The sequence below is a fragment of the Dipodomys merriami genome, unplaced genomic scaffold (genome assembly GCF_024711535.1).
Source record: "Dipodomys merriami isolate MVZ:Mamm:240054 unplaced genomic scaffold, mDipMer1.0.p SCAF_56, whole genome shotgun sequence".
Lineage (NCBI taxonomy): Eukaryota > Metazoa > Chordata > Mammalia > Rodentia > Heteromyidae > Dipodomys > Dipodomys merriami.
In genome coordinates, this window is record NW_027206135.1 from 4,686,464 (window position 1) to 4,707,695 (window position 21,232).

The 21,232-nt window shown below is 52.0% G+C and overlaps 1 long non-coding RNA gene across 1 annotated transcript; it reads left to right on the forward strand.

Moving 5' to 3' along the window:
• The first annotated feature begins 8,483 nt into the window (after positions 1-8,483).
• On the forward strand, positions 8,484-19,804 carry LOC138812102 (uncharacterized). The gene is made up of 3 exons (XR_011367549.1): positions 8,484-8,538; positions 9,356-9,479; positions 19,701-19,804. It is a non-coding gene; the product is annotated as an uncharacterized lncRNA (long non-coding RNA).
• Positions 19,805-21,232: the final 1,428 nt, after the last annotated feature.

Here is a 21,232-nt window from a genome sequence, read left to right on the forward strand (position 1 = left end):
TCATTAAGGAACCACCTGTGGCACCGATGTGGGCGGGAGGCTCTGGGATGAGCCGGGCCTGGCTGCCGTCCTCAGCCTTTTCACTCCAGGCTGGCTACTGCCTGAGCCAGGGCTCCCTTCCACATGCTGGTGGCTGATCGGGTGTCACGCCCCGAGTAGCGCCGCGGTGCCATCCTCGGTGTTTGTGGCTGGGCGCCGGCCCCTCTGGACCCTGCTCCCTTCCATCAGCTTTGCGCTCTGGTAGCACTTGGCCCAGAGATGGCCAGGCTGGCTCTGCCATTGAATGTGGGCATTACGACACAGGCGTTTGAGCAACTTTCAACAAAAGGCCGATTGCATCGATGCTGTCCTCAAGATCCATGGTTTCATTCTCAAACACTGTTGGGCCCAGATGCACGCTCATTTTCAATTGCATAGCTTTTGTTTGTTTGTTTGGTCATAGGTCTTGAACTCTGGGCCTGGGCGCTGTCCCTCAGCTCTTCAGCTCAAGACGAGCGCTCTACCATTTTGAGCCACAGCGCCACTTCCAGGTTTTTGAGTGGTTTATTGGAGATAAGAGTTTCACAGCTTTTCCTGCCCAGGCTGGCTTTGAACCTTGATCCTCAGATCTCAGCCTCCTGAGTAGTTAGGATGACAGGCGTGAGCTACTGGTGCCGGACATTTCCATGGCTTTTATTCTGAGATGAGTGTTTTTCCCAGGATAAAGGTCATTTCAAAGATAACCTTGGTTAAATCTCCACAACACACAAATTACTTGGGGAAGGGAGAGAATTGCTCTTAGATTTTTTTAAGAGGAGGGATGGAGAAAGGTTGATTCTTGGGTACTAAGTTTTGGTTAGGAGGAAGAATTTCTGTTTTGCTGTTGTGCTGTATGTTGACCGCAGACAGCACTTATATACTGTGCAGATCAAAGAGGTAGAAGAAAGGATTCTGACAGTTTTCACAGTAAAGAAAAGATAAATGCTTGAGCAGATAGATATGCTTAATATGACTTAACTATGCATTGGATGAAAACACCATGTTACCAATGGATAGTTACAACTTTAATGTTTTATGTAGGAGTTGAAATAAATTTAAACAAGTGAAGTATTGGATGAAAGCACAAAAGAAGAAAAGAGAATTGATTTCAGTTTGTCGTACTCTAAAGAGACTTAGAGTACATATGACCATATAGGGTGATGCCAAGGGACACAGACTCCACGAAGATGTTTTTCTTTGTTGTTGTTGTTGTTTTTGATGTACCACATGATTTGTGTTTTTGTCCCCCTATGGCATATCCCCTGTGGTCACTGATTTTATTTTGGTACGCTGGGTAGTGTATATACGTTTATCTAATTAGGGAAGGATAGGGGAACCGATGCAGCAGTGATAGAAGACAGTGTGCTGGAGGTGGTCTGTACAACTTGTGGGCCAGGCTGGTGGAGGGAAAGGAGAAAAACGAGGGAGGGGAACAAGTTTGACAAGAAACGTACTCACTGTGTTACTTATGTAACTGTAACCCTATGTGCATCACCTTGACAATAACATTAATAGTAAAAATGCAAAGATAAAGAGACTTAGAAATCAGTTGCGTGCGTGCGTGTACGCACACACACATAGGAACTTGTATGAAAACCTATGGGGCGATTTAACTATTCAGCTCGAATTTATTGTAGGCAACTTTACCTAACAGTTATTTCTTTCAAAGACCTTCCAGGTTCTTTCAGAGAACCGTAAGTCAGCCAAAAAAACAAAAAACAAAAAACCTGACTCTAGGAAATATTTTTAAAATGTTCGTGTCTACCGTTATATATTACAGACTGTGATAGACAATTTGCTCCAGGAAAGTTAGAATGAACTTGTGACTTTAAATGAGCATCATTATTCCACAATACTGTGAATTTCCGGAAATTAAGTAATCACTTAATCACAATCAAAAAAAAAAAAAAAACCACCTTGGGGAAGGGAGGGAGGGAGGGGATGGTAGGGGGAAAACAATGGAGGGGGTAACAATGTTCAAGAGGAAGTGTACTCATTACCTCACTCATGTAACTGTAACCCTCTGTATAGCATCTTTACAATAAAAAAATTAAAAAAAATGTTCGTGTCTATACAAAGTTATAGTGAAGTTTTTATTGTTAACATTAGGGCGCTGTGCAAAGGGTTGCAGTTCCACAGTTCGGTGTTGAGGGTAGCACCTCTGGCTGCTGTCACCCTTTCCTTCCATCTTTATTTTCCCCATCTCTATTATACCCTCATGGGTATAATAGAGTTTTGAAATAGAAAAACATTTTCATGGCTGTGATGTTGCTCAAGTAGCAGAGCAACAGCCTGGCATACAAAAGGCCCTGAGTTCAAACATACTGTTTCCTCTCTCAGAAAATACACCTGTTCCAAGCCTATTGCCAGTGGCTCATGCCTATAATCCTAGCTGGTCAAGCTCTGAGATCAGAAGACCTTGGTTCCAAGCTAGCCCAGATAGAAAAGTCTGCAAGATTCCATCTCCAATAACCAGCAAAAGTGCCAAATCAGAGACATGCCTCAAATGGTAGGACACCAGCTATGAACAGCTGAGTGATCTCAGGGCTCTGAGTGCAATGCATTATAAAAGCTTTTCTTTCTTTTTTTTTTTTTTTTTTTTTTTTACAGGTTTTAGCATATTGTAGCAACACAAGGCCTAAGAAAATATGTCTATCTGTATTTAAACCAGCGTATTCATTAATACAATGTTTATCTCTGAATTTCCACTTGCTATTTCCTGTGTCTCATTTCCCCTGATCTATTCTTTTTCAAGAATGTACCCTCTATTCGATATTAGAATAGTAACAAAATTGCATAAAATCTGTCCTCTGCCGCGCAAAGGTGACCTCCACAGCTTGCCTTTCCCGAGACTGAAGGGTAATGGCGCCTGTGCAGGTGGGACTGGACTGGGCGTCCCCAAGATGGTCAGAACCCCAACCATGGTCCTGAGACCCCTCAGCCACGAGACACCGAGGGGCAGGTGGGGGGCAGGATGGCAGAAACACAGTCGCTGGCGTATTTCCAGCCCTACTGCAGCTCAGGTGCCCATTTCTTGGAGGTAGTGGGCGGCTGAGTAACAATAGCCATTGAAATCCTCCCATAACTTCCAATAATGAAAGCTACTTGTGATTGCTATATCCTCCTACCTTCTACTTGCAGGAGACATTAGGAATTCAGTGTAAGTTCTAAGTTTCCAGCTATGAAAGCTTATTATACCCTCAAACAGAGGTGTAGCGGAGACCAGTATGACATTGAGTGGAACCGCATGAATCAGTTCAAAATAGAATAGCAAATTGAATTCTCATTGGGATCAATGTAGGCCAGGACTTGTGAGCTGATTCTAAGTAGGAGGAATTACTGACCAACCATGAGAGACAGACAGCAACCCTGCAGAGCTGCTGGACAGCCTTTGTCCTCTCTGACTGGAGGCCAGGCTGCAGCTGCCTGCAGTGGCTACGCACAGTGTGAGGGCCTGGCCCCACTGCTCTGCCTGACCAGAAGGGACTGCAAAGCCCAGTGAGTGGACTGTCTGCCAGCCGCCATGCCAGCTAATTACAGAGCCCACAGAGCTGGAGCTCAGTCAGGGATGCCCCCGGACTCGCTGCATGAGATGCCATGCTGTCTGCTCAAGATTCTGAAAATGTCAAAACCTACGTCTTGCCAAGTGGAGTGATGTGGTGGACTCAGCTGTATGGCCTGAGACCCTCGTGAATCTGAGGATCTACACGAAGTCACACGTGGGATTAAGCTGAGGGCCCTTGCAGAGAGAACACTTTTTCATTCTTCTTTTTTTCCTCCAGAGATCACACTCTGGAGTGGCTGTCTCCCTTTTCTGACTTCCTACCTTCCTACATACATGCACACAGATTTCTCTGAGGACATAACCTCAAGAACTTCATGACAATGATTGCTTTCTCTATCTAGTTCCAGGGAATGGTACCTAAGACTCCTATATTAGAAACAAGTTAGAAACAAAATGTGATTAACAGAGACTCCCCCCAATTTTATGAGTTCAATAAGATGTTAATACCAAACTGAGAAAAGAATATTCCAAGGAACATGACAGGACATATTATTCATGCACCCAGATGCAAAAATGTTAAACACTATTAGCTAAGTGCATATACATAAATATATATGTGTGTATATCTACCTATCTATATAATACCACAGACCATTGTGTCTATAATGTTTTAGTAGTTGGGAAAATATTAAAAAAATTTGGGACTCAGAAGTGTGTATCATTTTTGGAATGCTCATATTTGCACAAGTTGCTAATTTACTTGCTGTACAAAAGGGAGATAAGAAAGGGTAAGTGGTAAATTCATTACTAGTTAAATAATTAATGATAATACAGATATAAAGGACTATCACTATAAATGTATGAACTTGGGCATTTGTGTATATTTTAGAATGGAATAATAGTACTAAACAATATATAATAATAGTACAGAAAAATGCTAAGTAGTACTAAAGAGTACAGAATAGTATTGTATAGAGTAGTTAAGTATGTCCTAAGATGTTCAGGGAAAGTTGAATAGCTGTGCCACAGGCATTTGTGTAGAGAAAAGGTAAAAGATGGCCCCATTCTGGCATAAGTAAAGGCAGTGTGGTTGGTTAGCCTGCTTGGCTCTAGGTAAGTACAGAGTTCAGTTGCAGACACCTAGAGATAACAACCAGAGACAAGGACACTTTGGACAGCACATGTGTAGGGCTTTGTTCTGAGGTAATAATTAGAGAAAGTATTGCGTATGCAAAGAGTGACCTGTGTCTTTGTGCCTGAGGTTAGTGGACTTACTTCTGCCATATTGATATGTGTTGGTTACACACCCCCTTTAGCCTCACAGTTTAGTTGGAGTAATTGGCTGGCTTCTGAAGTTTGCTCACGGGGCAGAAGTATTTGAAAATACCCAAACACAGAAGAATTAGGGGCACCATGAGTTTATGAAGCAGCATGAAAACTGTTCTGTGAAGGTCACTGCAGTGTCTCCTCAGCTTTCCACCATATAGAGTCCATGTCAAGCAAATACCTGTAGACTGGATATTATGAAGGAGGTTTCTATAAATGTGTGTACAAGTATTTTCATGGACATGTGTTTTTATTTCTCTTCAGTATATAGGCTTAGAGTTGAATTTATGTGTCTTCAACCAGTTGAAGAACCACTAGATTGCCAAAACATTTTACACTAATATATGACCCTGCCGGGAGCTTCAGTTTTGTTTCCTTGCCTTATTACTATTACATAAAATTAACAAACATATCCACACTACTTCGTTGAAGTAGATCCTATTTTGTTTTCTCTGTCCATCTCCATGTGATTAGGAGGGTGAACATCCCCTAGGGGCGTGTGTGTGTTTCTGCATCTTCCTAGGGTGAGTGTGTAACCAGCGCATCTCCTTGGTGTTGGCATCGCCTGTGCCGAGGTGTGTGTGCACACGGGCATCTAGGTGCGTGATCTGTGTGTGTGCACATGGGCATCTAGGTGCGTGATCTGTGTGTGTACACACGGGCATCTAGGTGCGTGATCTGTGTGTGTACACACGGGTATCTAGGTGTGTGATCTGTGTGTGCACATACGGGCATCTAGGTGCGTGATCTGTGTGTGATCTGTGTGTACACACGGGCATCTAGGTGTGTGATCTGTGTGTGTACACACGGGCATCTAGGTGTGTGATCTGTGTGTGTACACAGGGTATCTAGGTGTGTGATCTGTGTGTGTACACAGGGTATCTAGGTGTGTGATCTGTGTGTGATCTGTGTGTGCATACAGGGCATCTAGGTGCGTGATGTGTGTGTGATCTGTGTGTGTACATACGGGCATCTAGGTGTGTGATCTGTGTGTGATCTGTGTGTGTACACAGGGTATCTAGGTGTGTGATCTGTGTGTGTACATACGGGCATCTAGGTGTGTGATTGTATGTGTACACAGGGTATCTAGGTGAGTGATCTGTGTGTGTACATACGGGCATCTAGGTGCGTGATCTGTGTGTGATCTGTGTGTGTACACAGGTTATCTAGGTGAGTGATCTGTGTGTGATTTGTGTGTGTACACACGGGCATCTAGGTGCGTGATCTGTGTGTGTACACAGGGTATCTGTGTGTACATACAGGCATCTAGGTGTGTGATCTGTGTGTGATCTGTGTGTGTACACAGGGTATCTAGCTGTGTGATCTGTGTGTGTACACACGGGCATCTAGGTGCATGATATGTGTGTGATCTGTGTGTACACACGGGCATCTAGGTGTGTGATCTGTGTGTACACACGGACATCTAGGTGTGTGATCTGTGTGTACACACGGGCATCTAGGTGCGTAATCTGTGTGTGTACACACGGGCATCTAGGTGTGTGATCTGTGTGTGATCTGTGTGTGTGCACACGAGCATCTAGGTGTGTGATCTGTGTGTGTACACACGGGCATCCAGGTGTGTGATCTGTGTGTGCACACGGGCATCTAGGTGTGTGATCTGTGTACACACGGGCATCCAGGTGTGTGATCTGTGTGTGTACACACGGGCATCCAGGTGTGTGATCTGTGTGTGCACACGGGCATCTAGGTGTGTGATCTGTGTACACACGGGCATCTAGGTGTGTGATCTGTGTGCACACAGGCATCTAGGTGTGTGATCTGTGTACACACGGGCATCTAGGTGTGTGATCTGTGTACACACGGGCATCTAGGTGTGTGATCTGTGTGTGATCTGTGTGCACACGGGTATCTAGGTGTGTGATCTGTGTGTGATCTGTGTGCACACAGGCATCTAGGTGTGTGATCTGTGTGTGATCTGTGTGCACACGGGCATCTAGGTGTGTGATCTGTGTGTGATCTGTGTGCACACGGGCATCTAGGTGTATGATCTGTGTGTGCACACGGGTATCTAGGTGTGTGATCTGTGTGTGATCTGTGTGTGATCTGTGTACACACGGGTATCTAGGTGTGTGATCTGTGTGTGATCTGTGTACACACGGGTATCTAGGTGTATGATCTGTGTGCACACGGGCATCTAGGTGTGTGATCTGTGTGTGATCTATGTGCACACGGGTATCTAGGTGTGTGATCTGTGTGCACACGGGCATCTAGGTGTATGATCTGTGTGTGTACACACGGGCATCTAGGTGTGTGATCTGTGTGTGTACACACGGGCATCTAGGTGCGTGATCTGTGTGTGTACACACGGGTATCTAGGTGTGTGATCTGTGTGCACACGGGCATCTAGGTGTGTGATCTGTATGTGTGCACACGGGTATCTAGGTGTGTGATCTGTGTGTGCACACGGGTATCTAGGTGTGTGATCTGTGTGTGTGCACACGGGTATCTAGGTGTGTGATGTGTGTGCACACGGGTATCTAGGTGTGTGATCTGTGTGCACACGGGTATCTAGGTGTGTGATCTCTGTGTGATCTGTGTGTACACACGGGCATCTAGGTGTGTGATCTGTGTGTGATCTGTGTGTGTGCACACGGGCATCTAGGTGTGTGATCTGTGTGTGCACACGGGTATCTAGGTGTGTGATCTGTGTGTGATCTGTGTGCACACACGGGTATCTAGGTGTGTGATCTGTGTGTGTACACACGGGCATCCCGGTGTGTGATCTGAGTCCTAGGAACCGGCTGATTTCACGCACAGGGACGGGCCTTTGTGCACCAACCATCCACAGTCAGGGAAACCATCCCATTCACATTCCGTTCCATCGAGGCGTTATGGGGAGATGGCCGCATCCGCCGCATCCCTCGCTCCCCGCGCTCGGGGTGCGCGTGGCGGCAGCTGTGTCCGGCCGGGCCTCCGCGCCGCCAGGCTCGGCCTGAGGACCCCCGGCCCCGCCCGGACCCCGAGCCCCGCAGCAGCGCCGGCAGCCCGGAGCCGGCTTCCCTGTGGGCCGCAGCCAAGCCGGCTCTGGGCGGGGCGGGGCTGGAGGGTGCTGCCGCCTTCCTGTGCTGATGCTCAAGAAGGGCGGGGCCGGTGGGGTCAGAGTACCGGAAGAGTGGAGCAAGAGCGGAAGTGAGGGCCCAGGGGCGGAGCTTGTGGGAGGACACCGGGTCCGGAGGACGGTGCACATGCCTAGAGCACCATCTGGTGGGAATCAGTGGTCACTGCACCCTCTAGTCCTGAGAAAGGGAGCATGGTGCGCACACCTAGAGCACCACCTGGTGGGAATCAGTGGTCACTGCACCCTCTGGTCCTGAGGAGAGGAGCATGGTACGCACACCTAGAGCACCACCAGGTGGGAATCAGTGGTCACTGCACCCTCTCGGTTTGTGGGAAGAGCAGAGAAGGAGAGGGGTGGGGTTAGGGACAGGAAGTGAGCGGCGCAGGGCGGGGTCTGTGGAGCAGAGCAGGAGAGGGGCGGGGTTAGGGACAGGAAGTCAGCGGCTCAGGGCGGGGTTTGTGGAGCAGAGCAGGAGAGGGGCGGGGTTAGGGACAGGAAGTCAGCGGCTCAGGGCGGGGTTTGTGGAGCAGAGCAGGAGAGGGGCGGGGTTAGGGACAGGAAGTCAGCGGCGCTTGGCGGGGTTTGTGGAGCAGAGCAGGCGAGAAGTGTGGTATGGGATCCAGCTATTGGAGGGTCCTGGCAGAGGGATTCCTGAGGCGGGAGAGGCTGGGCTGAGGGACCAGCGGAGGGGCCGGCGCGGGGTCTCCTCAGGCCGGCGCAGGGTCTCCTCAGGCCGGCGCGGTCTCCTCAGGCCGGCGAGGGTCTCCTCAGGCCGGCGAGGTCTCCTCAGGCCGGCGGGCCTCGGCTCCTCAGGCCGGCGAGGGTCTCCTCAGGCCGGCGAGGTCTCCTCAGGCCGGCGGGCCTCGGCTCCTCAGGCCGGCGAGGGTCTCCTCAGGCCGGCGAGGTCTCCTCAGGCCGGCGGGCCTCGGCTCCTCAGGCCGGCGAGGGTCTCCTCAGGCCGGCGAGGTCTCCTCAGGCCGGCGGGCCTCGGCTCCTCAGGCCGGCGCAGGGTCTCCTCAGGCCGGCGCAGGGTCTCCTCAGGCCGGCGGGCCTCGGCTCCTCAGGCCGGCGAGGTCTCCTCAGGCAGGCGGGGCTCCGCTGAGGGGCTGGCGGAGAGGCAGAGAGCCTGGAGAGCTGAGGGGCCTGCAGAGAGCTGACACCTGTGGAAAGGAGAAAACAAAAGCCTTGTAGGTTGCAGCTGCTCCTAGTTCTGACAGAGCTCAGGACGCAGTAGTTGCAGACCCATTAGTAAAACTCCTTTGTTATCTTTCTCTGTGCCTGGAGGAAGCTCTCACTGGCAGGGTTATTAGGAGCAAACCATCACTGCCTCGGGCCTGGCCTGAGATCTGTCTCTTAGGAGCTGGGTCTGGTAGCAGAAGGTGGGAGCAGACAGTGTGGTTGAGATGGCTTTTTCTTTTTCTTCTCAGCCATACTCCAGATCCCGCTCAGCAGCGGAGGGCCTGCAGGACTCTGATTCTTTGTTCTCCCGAGACTGCCCTTGACCTCAGGTGCTGCAGTGAGAGAATGGGACGAGTTCAGAAGCTTGGAGTGGTGAGTGCCGGGTCTGCCCCACACTTGGTAGGCCCCTCACCAGGCTGGTCCCATGCCTGGCCCCACACCAGGCAGGCCCCACACCAGGGAGCCCCACACCAGGCAGGCCCCACATCAGAGAGCCCCATACCAGGCCCCACACCAGGCAGGCCCCACACTAAGCCCCACACCAGGCAGGTCTCACACCAGGCCTCATGCCAGGCCCCATACCAGAACCCACACCAGGCAGGTCCCACACCAGGCCCCACCCCAGGCCCTACACCAGGTCCCACAACGGGCCTCACACCAGGCAGCCCCCACACCATGCCCCACGCCAGGCCCCATACCAGGCCCTACACCAGGCAGGCCTCACACCAGGCTGGCTCCATGCCAGGCTCCACACCAGGGAGCCCCCACACCAGGCCCTATACCACGTCCCACAACAGGCCTCACACCAGGCAGGCTCCACACCAGACATGCCCCCCATGCTATGCCCCATAATAGGCCCCACACTAGGCAGCCCCCACACCAGGCATGTCCCACACCAGGCAGGCCCCACACCATGCCCACACCATGCCCCACACCAGGCCCCACACCAGGCAGGTCCCATGCTAGGCCGGCCCCAAACCAGGCCCCATGCCATGCCCCACACCAAGCAGGCCCCAAACCATTCCCCACGCCAGGCCCCACACCAGGCAGGCCCCACACCAGGTCTCACAGCATGCCCCATGCCATGTCACACTCTAGGCCTCACGCCAGGGCCCATGCCAGGCCCCATAACAGGCAGGCCACACACCAGGACCCACACCATGCCCCACACCAGGCCCCATGCTAGGCAGGGCCCACACCAGGCAGGGCCCACACCAGGCCTCATACCAGGCAGGTCCCACACCAGGTCCCATACCAGGTCCCACACCAGGCAGGCCCCACACCAGGCCACACGCCAGGCAGGCCCCACACCAGGCCTCATGCCAGGCCCCATACCAGGCCCCACACCAGGCAGGCCTCACACCAGGCAGGCCCCACTCCAGGCCCCATTCCAGGCCCCATACCAGGACCCACACCATGCCCCACTCCAGGTCACACACTAGGCCCCATGCCAGGCCTCATGCCAGGGTCCATGCCAGGCCCCATACCAAGCAGACCTCACACCAAGCCCCACACCAAGCAGGACCCACACCAGGCCCCACACCAGGCAGGCCCCATGCCGGGCTTCACACCAGGCAGGTCCCATACCAGGCCCCAAGCCAGGCCCCACACCAGGCAAGCCTCATACCATGCTCCACACCAGGTAACATACTTGGCCCTACGCCAGGCCCCATACCAGGCCCCACACTAGGCAGGCCCCACACCAGGCAGGCCCTATACCAGGCCCCACACTAGACCCCATGCCAGGCCCCACATCAAGCAGTCCCCACACCAGGCAGGTCCCACACAAGGCCCCATGCCAGGTCCCACACCAGGCCCCACACCAGTCAGGTCCCATGCTAGGCTGGCCCCAAACCAGGCCCCATGCCAGGCCTCACATCAAGCAGGCCCCACACCAGACCCAATGCCAGGTCCCACACCAGGCAGGCCCCACACCAGGCAAGTCCCACACCAGGCCCCATGTCAGGCCCAACATCAAGCAGGCCCCACACCAGACCCCACGCCAGGCCCTACTCCAGGCCCCACACTAGGCAGGCCCCACACCAGACAGGCCCTGTAGCAGGCCCCACGCCAGGCCCCACACCAGGCAGGCCCCACACCAGGGAGGCCCCATGCCAGGCCCCACACCAGACAGTCTCCACACCAAGCATGCCCCACACCAGGCAGGCCTTACACCAAGCAGGCCCCACGCCAGGCAGGCCTTACACCAGGCAGGCCCCACACCAGGCAGGCCCCACACCAGGCAGATCCCACACCATGCCCCACGCCAGGCCGCACACCAGGCCCCATACCAGGCAGGCCCCACACCAGGAAGGCTCCACACCTAGAGCACCCTCTGGCCAGAATCAGTGCTCACTGCACCCTCAGGTTTTGTGGGTGGAGCAGAGCTTGAGCAAGGTGGGCAAGAGCCCAGAAGTGAGCAGCCCAGGGGCGGGGCTTGTGCCCTGGCAGAGCACTAGAGGGGAGGGGCAAGAGCCTGGAAGTGAGGCAGAGCTTGTGGAGGGTCAAAGCTTGAGAGGGATGGGGCAAGCATGCAAAAGAGCAGATCAATGGGGGCTTGTGGAGGGACAGAGCATGAGAAGGGAGGGGCAAGAGCTTGGAAGTGAGCGGTCCAAGGGCGGGGCTTGTGGAAAAGCAGAGCACAGGAGGGGTGTGGCAAGGGAGCAGAAGTGAGGGGTTCAGGGGAGGGGCTAGTGGGAGGCCCTGGGGTCCTAGGAGGATGATGTGCACACCTAGAGCACCATGTGGTGAGAATCAGTGGTCACTGCACCCCCTGGACCTGAGGAGGACAGTGCACACACCCAGAGCGCCCTCTGGTGGGAATCAGTGTTCACTGTACCCTCTGGACCTGAGAAGGACGGTGCACACACCCAGAGCGCCCTCTGGTGGGAAGCAGCCTCACTGCACCCCCACCCCCTCACCCTGTCTTCAGGAGAAGATAACGATGAGCCTGCCTAGACACCTTCTGGGGGAATCAGCTCTCACTGCACCCTGGGTCCCGAGGAGAGCAGCAAGGAGCTCACCTGCCTAGTGCGCCCTCTGGTGGGAATCAGCCCTTAATGTACTCCAGGTCTTGAGAGGAGGAGGACAGTGTGCAAGCCTAGAGCGCCCTCTGGTGGGAATCAGTGCTCACTGCACCCTCTAGTTTGTGGGAGGAGCAGAGCATGGAAGTGAACGGTCCAGAGGCGGGGCTTGTGGAGGGGCAGAGAGTGATAGGGGTGGGGCAAGAACGAGTCCAGAGGCAGGGCTTGTGGGGAGGCAGAGCACAGGAAGGGTGTGGCAAAGGAGAAGTGAGCAGGCCAGGGGCGGAGATTGTGGGAGGCCCTGGGGTCCTGAGGAAGACGGTGCACACAGCTAGAGTGCCCTCTGGTGGGAAGCAGTGGTCACTGCACCCCCTGGTGGTGAGGACAGTGTGCATACCTAGAGCGCCCTCTGGTGGGAAGCAGCCCTCACTGCACCCAGTGTCCTCCATGGACGGTGCACCTGCCTAGAGCACCTTCTGCTTAGAGCAGGGAAGTGTGCAGCCCAGGGGCAGGGCTTGTGGAAAAGCAGAGCACTGGAGCATTTTGGGTACATGTTAGGGTGCATGTAAGGCTCACTTAGAGTACACATTAGGGTACTTGTTAGGGTACATGTTAATGTTTACCACAAATTTTAGGGTTGAGGTACATAGGGTGTTAGAGTTAGGGTACATGCTGGCGTATGGATGTCAGTCAGGGTACATGTTAGGGTGTGAGTATGGGCCAGAGTTAGGGTGTGTGATGAGGTATATGTTAGGGAATATTTTAGGGTACATGTATGTGTCAGGACTAGGGCCTGTATCAGGTTACACATTTGGAGTACACATAAGGTTACCTGTATGGTTTAGACAATGTATTAGAATTTAGAGTATTTATTAGGGGATGTGCTACGTTTAGGGTACATGTTAAGTTACAGTTTGTTAGGGTACATTCAGAGTACACGTACAGTTTATAGAATATGTGAATTGGTACTTGTTACCATATGGGTTCGTGTCCAGAGCATGTTTAGTGTATTACAGTATATTGGGAATCTGTTAGGTTTAACATACATGTTAAAGTAATGGCACGTATTAGGGTATGTGTTTGAGTCCATGTTAGGGTATGTGTTAGAGTTAGGGTACTTGATAAGGGATTTGTTAGGGTTACGGTACATGTTAGAGTGTGTGTTAGGGCACATATTATGGTATGTATTAGAGTTAGCATACTTCACAGGGGATTCGTTAGGGTGAAGGTTCATGTTAAGACTATAGCACATGTTAGGCTATATGTTAGGGAACATTGAGGGTACATGTTAGGGTTTGTGTGGTTTACAGTACTTGTTGGGATGTTAAGGTGCATGTTAGGGTACATGTTAGGGTTAAGGCACATGTTAGGATATGTTTGAGTCACGTGTTAGGGTACATTTATTTTTTAGAGTACATGTCAAGGTATTTGGGGTTTATGTAAAGGTCAGAGTTAGAGTATGTTAGGTACATTCAGGGTACGTGTAAGGTTACCTGTATGCTTTATAGAGTATGTGTTAGGGTATTTGTTAGAGTATGTGTGTCTAGAGTATGTTTAATGTGTTAGAGTACTATTGGGAAATCTGTTAGGGTTAAAAGACATGTTAAAGTCAGGGCACATATTAGGGTGTACATTGGGTTACTTTTGGGTACAAGTTTGAGTGTATTTAAGGGTATTTGCATGGTGTTAGGGTCCTTGTTAGGGTATGAGTTAGTGTTTAGAGTACATGTTAGCAAACAGGGTAAGTTTTGTCACATGTTTGGGTACATGTATGACTTGAAGTACATGTTAGAGTACTTGTTAGGATACATGTAAATGTTTAGACTGTGTGTTAGAGTATGTTTTTGGGTTTGTGTTAAGGTTACAGTTATGGTTTGGGTTAGGCAACATGTTAGGAAGTATGTTGGGATAAGTTTAGGGTACTTGTTAGGGTATATGTAAGCTTTAGAGTACACGATAATGGTTAGGGTCTGTGTTAATCAGTAGGGTATATGTTAGAGTATTTGTTAGGGTTTGGCTTAGGGTTAAGGTTATGTATTAGGGTATGTTTGGGCATGTATTAGAGTGCATGTAAGAGTAGTTGTTACCACACATTTTAGTGTTTAGAGTATATGTTATGGCATGTGTTTGAGTTAGGATGAAGTTTATGGTATATGTCAGGGTTTGTGTTAGAGTTTGGGTACTTTTAGGGTTAAGGTATATGCTATAGTGTATATTAGGGTTATAGTTTGGGTTAAGGGCAAGTGTTAGGGTATGTGTTAAAGTGAATTCGAGGTAGATCATAGGGTGTATGTAAATGTACCTGTATGGTTTACAGTACTTGTTAGGGTACTTGATAGAATGTGACACTGTTTACTATATTTGTTATGGTACTTATTAGGGTATGTGTTACAGTTTAGGGTTTTAGAGTAAAGGTATGTGTTAGGATAACTGATAGGGTACATGTTGGAGCATGTGCTATGGTATGGGTTTGGGTTAGGGTTAGAGTCAGGGTCATTGTCAGTGTTAGGATTATGGGTTAAAGTTATCGATCTGGTGAGTTAGGGCTAGCATTTGGATTATGGAATAGGTCAGGCTTAAGGTCAGGAAAGGGTGTAGGGAATATGGTAGACAAAGGGTGATGTTGGGGATGCACTTGAGGAAATGTTAGAGTAAGGGTCCAGGAAAGGTTTAGGGTTAGGGAATGTGTGAGGAAGAACTCTGTGGGATGGGTTGGGGTTATGGATATGGTATGGATATGGAGTAGTCTTCAAAGTTGATTATGGAACAGGTGAGGATTAGTGAACTTGTTAGGGTTAGGATTGCAGAAAGTGTTAGTTGTGTAGTTATGTATGGATTGGGGTTAGTAGATGGTTTAGAGTGAGACATAAGATTGGTGAGTAGCTTGGGGTACATATTAGGGTATGAGTTGGGTTAGGGCACATGCTAGGATGTGAGTATGGGTCAGAGTTAGGATGTACGGTGGGGTACATGTTAGGGAATACGTTAAGATAGTGTTTGGGTTTAAGGTGCATGTTAGGGTGTTAGGTTTTGGCACACATGTTAGGGCATGAATTGGGGTAGGTTTGGGGTACATGTTACAGGGCATGTAATGGTATTGCTATGATTTAGAGTACATGTTAGCGTAGGAAATGACAGGGTTAAGGTACCTGTTAGGGCTAAGGCATGTTAGAGTATTTGTTAGGGTGCATTTGGGGTACATGTTAGGGTGCATGTAAGGGTGGTTTTGAGTACTGTTAGGGTGCTTGTTAGGATACATGTTAATGTTGAAATAATATTTTGAGGTTAGAGCACATTTTAAGGTACATGGTAAGATATGTGTTAGTTATGGTACATGTCAAGGTATGGGTTATGGTTAGGTTTACAAATTAGGGAGTTAGTATGGCCCAGAGATAGGATATGTATGTATGTTAGAGAACATGTCAGGATACATGTTAGGATCACGGCAAGATATAGGCTACTGTTATGCCATACATTTGGAGAACATAGGCACATGTATCATTTAGAGTATGTGTTCATAGTTAGGCTACATATCAAGATATGTGCTAATGTTAATGGTTCATGTTAGGATATGTGATGGGGTATGTGTTAGGTTTAGGACATGTTTCAGGGTATAAGGTTTATGGTTTTGTTAAAGTTAACACATGTGTTAGGGAATATGTTAGATTACATTTGGGGTTAGAGTGCTTGTAAGGGTACCTGCATGGTTTTGAGTATGTTCTAGGGAATTAGGATATGGGTTTAGATGATGTGTTAGGATTATGGTACATGGCTAGGGTATGCGTTACGGTTAGGGCATGTATTAGGGTATTACTTAGGGTTGGAGTTTCAGTTAGTGTTAAGGTTCATTTGGGTACATATTAGGGTGCATGTGAGGGTATCTGTATGTGTAAGAGTACTTGTTATCGTATGTATTAGTGGTTAAGGTACACGTCAGTATACATGTTGGCGTTTGCCTTAGGGCATGTGTAAGGGTATTAAGGTTTGGGTTAGTTTTTGTGTTAAGGTATGAGTTAGGGTACATGTAAGGGTAACTATGGTTTACAGTACATTTTGTTAATATATCTGTTATGTATTGGGGTATGTGTTAGGATATGTGTTGGGGTACATGTTAGGGTATATGTTAGAGTTAGGATAATTGATAAGGGATTTGTTGGTGTTATGGTCTGGGTTAGGGTTAGAGCACACATTAGGGTATGTTACAGAATGTGTTAGTGTTAGGGTACTCAATTGGGGTAGGGTTATGGTTACTGTTAGGGTTAGGGCACATGTTAGGATATGTGCTATGGTACATTGGCGGTACCCATTGGGGTAACTGTTTAGATTAAAATATTTGTTAGGGCATATTAGGGTGTATATTAGGGTATATCTTAGGGTTAAGGAACATGTTAGGGTATGTTGGAGGTACATGTTAGAGTACATGTATGGGCACATGTATTTATTAGAGTATGGGTTAGGATGCTTGTTAGAGCATGTGTTAGTGGCTAGGGTACATGTTAGGGTATATGTTAAGGTCAGGATTAAGGTTTTGGTTAGAGTATGTTAGGGTACATTCAGGGTACATGTAAGGGTTACCTGTATGAGTTATAGAGTATATGTTAGGGTTCTTGTTACCATATGGGTTAGTGTCTAAAGCATGTTTGGTGTGTTAGAGTGAAAATACTATTGGGAAATCTGTTATGGTTAAGATACATGTTAAAGCTAGGACACATATTAGGGTGTATATTAGTTTACTCTGGGGTACATGTTATTGTGCATGTAAGGGTTCCTGTATGGTTTTGAGTATGTGCTAGAGTACTTGTTAGGATATGAATAAGTGTTTTGGGTACATACTAGGATACATGGTATGTTTGGCACATGTTAGGGTAAATATACTGGTACATGTATGACTTATAGTACATGATAGAGTACTTGTTAGGAGACGCATTAATGTGTTAGATATAGGGAACATGTTTGGGCATGTCTCAGGGTTATGGTTATGATTTTGGTTAGGCAACATGTTAGGATGTGCGTTGGCATAAGTTTTGGGTACTTGTTAGGGTATATGTAAGGTCTACAGTATATGATAGGGTTAGGGTACATGTTATATCTAGGGTAAATGTTAGCGTATCTTTTAATTTTTATCTTCGGTTAGGGTATACATTAGAGTGTTTGGGGTACATGCTAGGGTATATGTAAGAGTAACTGTATGGTTCAAAGTTCACATAACAGTTACTGCTATGATACATGTTAGTGTTTAGAGTGTATGTTATGGTATGTATTAGGATAAGGTAAAATTTATAGTATGTGGCAGGGTTTGTGTTACAGTTAGGGTATGTGTTATGGTTTAGGGATGTGTTGTGGTATATATTAAGGGTACATGTTAGGGTATGCATTACGAAAGACGTTGGTGTTTGGGTGTGGTAAGGGTGCCTCAGCACTCAGGCCTGCCGTGGGGACACTCAGCCACCACAGGGACACTCAGCATTCAGGCCCACTGTGGGGACACTCAGCCACCACAGGGACACTCAGCACTCAGGCCCACTGTGGGGACGCTCAGCACTCAGCCACCACAGGGACACTCAGCACTCAGGCCTGCCGTGGGGACACTCAGCCACCACAGGGACACTCAGCACTCAGGCCCACTGTGGGGACACTAAGCCACCACAGGGACACTCAGCACTCAGGCCTGCCGTGGGGACACTCAGCCACCACAGGGACACTCAGTATGCAGGCTCACTGTGGGGACGCTCAGCACTCAGCCACCACAGGGACACTCAGCACTCAGGCCCACTGTGGGGACACTAAGCCACCACAGGGACACTCAGCACTCAGGCCCACTGTGGGGACACTCAGCCACCACAGGGACACTCAGCATGCAGGCTCACTGTGGGGATGCTCAGCACTCAGGCTCACTGTGGGGATACTCAGCAGTCAGACCCTCCATGGGGACACTTAGCACCTCCCCCCCACATACCCAGCAGCTGTCACCTGGGAGGAATCCTGGGCAGCCTGAGGCACAGGGTTGGGTCCCCAGCACATGCCACATGCCAGCCACCTGCTGTACCCACTCTCAGCCTCTGCTGCTCTTTGGGCAGACACTGACTCCAGACCTCAGGCCGCTGTAGATGACCCAGGAACATTAATGAAACCCCAGAAAGACCTTGACCTCCAGGAGACCCTGACCCCAGGCCTAGGAGACTCTGTCCCGCAGGAGACCCTGTCCTCTAGGAGACCCTGACCCCAGGAGACCTTGACCCTCAGGTCTAGGAGACCTGAACCCCAGGACACCCTGTCCCCTAAGTCTAGGAGACATCTCTGCTGCCGCCTTTGATCTCAGCCCCTGCCCAGTCCCTTGTCTTCAAGTTCTGACCACCCCACGGCCACTCATCCCTGTCCCTAAATGCCCCTGGGCTCAGAGGAGGGGATCCTGCCCTCTTCTACCATCCCCTGTCCACCTGACCCTATCTCCTGACCCCTCCTCCTGAGCCCTCCTCCACCTGATCCCTCCTCCACCTAACCTCCCTCCACCTGACCCCCTCCACCTGAACCCTCCTCCATCTGACTCCTCCTCCATCTGACTCCTCCACCTGAGCCCTCCTCCACCTGACCTCCCTCCACCTGATCCCTCCTCCACCTGAGCCCTCCTCCACCTGACCTCCCTCCACCTGATCCCTCTACCTGATCCCTCCTCCACCTGACCTCCCTCCACCTGATCCCTCCTCCACCTGACCTCCCTCCACCTGATCCCTCCTTCACCTGATCCCTTCTCCGCCTGACCTCCCTCCACCTGATCCCTCCTCCACCTGACCTCCCTCCACCTGACCTCCCTTCACCTGACCCTCTTCCACCTAACCTCCCTCCAACTGACCTCCCTCCACCTGATCCCTCCTCCACCTGACCTCCCTCCACCTGATCCCTCCTCCACCTGATCCCTCCTCCACCTGACCTCCCTCCACCTGACTTCCCTTCACCTGATTCCTCCTCCACCTGACCTCCCTCCACCTGACCTCCCTTCACCTGATTCCTCCTCCATCTGACCTCCCTCCACCTGACCCTCCTCCACCTGACCTCCCTCCACCTGATCCCTCCTCCACCTGACCTCCCTCCACCTGACCCCCCTCCACCTGACCTCCCTCCACCTGATCCCTCCTCCACCTGATCCCTCCACCTGACCTCCCTCCACCTGACCCTCCTCCACCTGATCCCTCCTCCACCTGATCCCTCCTCCACCTGACCTCTCTCTACCTGATACCTCCTCCACCTGACCCTCCTCCACCTGATCCCTCCTCCATCTGAGCCCTCCTCCACCTGACCTCCCTCCACCTGACCCTCCTCCACCTGATCCCTCCTCCACCTGACCTCCCTCCACCTGATCCCTCCTCCACCTGACCCTCCTCCACCTGATCCCTCCTCCATCTGAGCCCTCCTCCACCTGAGCCCTCCTCCTGACCCCAGTACCCCTCCCCTCACCCCTGCACAGACGCGGACTCCTTCCCCCCCCCCCCCACGGGTGTGCTGAGTTCCAGTACGGGGTCGGATCACGCGGGTTCGTGGCTTATTTGTGCTTTTCTTTTCTTTTTTCCTGTAGGGTCTCGAACCCAGGCGGTGCTGGCCTGTCCAGCGCTCCGCCTGTGGGCCCTGGCGCCTCTGACTTCCCGCCACTGCCGCTGCACTGCCCGGGCCACCACACCCGGGAACTCCTAGCCCCGCCCCTCTCCGCAAGCCCCTCCCCCGAGGCCCCGCCCCTCAGCCCCTCCCCTCCCCGGCCCCGCCCCACAGGAAATCCAGGCCCTGCCCGCGTGCCACACCCTGCGCCTTCAAGCCTCACAAGCACAGCGGCCACCGAAAGGGGCTTGGCGGGAAATCCTGGCCCCGCCCACCATACCCTGCACCTCCAAGCCTCACAAGCACCACCACCTTGGCGGGAAATCCCGGCCCCGCCCTGCAGCCCACCCTGCTGGCCCCGCCCACGGGCGCTGGCTTTAACCCCGCCTCCTCCCCCTCTGCCACTCCTCCGAGATTGGCCTAGGACCCTGCGGCTGCGGACTCCCATGACCACCACCAGAGCACCCTGCAGCGCTGGCCCGTCACCATTGGTTGGCTGCCTGCTGCTGGGTCGCCTCTCGGCGCGGGGTGGGCGGGGCCTCTGCGGGGACCAGGGCGGGGCCGGAAGCAGGGCGGGGCCTGCTGGGCTTTGCTGGACCAGGCGGGGCCTGTGGGGAGTGGAGTGGAGCCAGCAGCGCTTTGCAGGGGCAGGGGGGGCCGGGAAAAGGGCGGGTCCTGTGGGGAGTGGGGCGGAGCCAGTGGCGCTTTGCAGGAGCAGGGCGGGGCCTGCGGGGAGTGGGGCGGAGCCAGTGGCGCTTTGCAGGAGCAGAGCGGGGCCTGCGGGGAGCGGGGCGGAGCTTGTGTGGGAGGGGGGGAGGGAGAGGAAGTGAGTGGTCCAGGGCCGGGACTTCGGGGGACAGAGCATGGGAAGGGCAGAACTAGATTGGGAGTGAGCAGGATATGGGTGGGGCTTGTGGGGCAGAGCGCGTGAGGGGCGGGGCAGGAGAGAGGAAGTGAGCTGGGCGGGGGCGGGCCGGAGGGCTGGACTAGTCTGGGCCGGTTCTTTCTGAGGCGGCAGACCCGCGGGCAGCTCCTTCCTCCGAGCGCGCGCGGTGGCGTGCGGGCCTGCGGAGCTGGGCGGGCGCACTGTGGTCTTGTGGCGGGCTGGGCTTCCGACCCGGTCCTGTCAGGCGCCAGCGGCTTTTCTACGGGGGAAACGCCGGGAGGACGCGGGCTCTGCGCGGTCAGCTTGTCTGTGGAGAAGGTGGGACGCGGGGCCTGAGCGGACTGTGAGGCAACTGCGGAGGACGAGCCGAGCTGAGCGGACCGTGAGGCAACTGCGGAGGACGAGCCGAGCTGAGCGGACCGTGAGGCGACTGCGGAGGACGAGCGGAGCTGAGCCAGGACGAGCGGAGCTGAGCGGACCCTGAGGTGACTGCGGAGGACGAGCGGCCTCCGGCCAGGTGCGGACGGGGCCTGGGGTGGTGCTGGTGGGGCACAGGGTGGAGCATTGTGGTCTGCCTCTCCTGGTGTGTCATTTGTGCACTTCCTGAGGTGACTTCGGTGCGTTTAGGC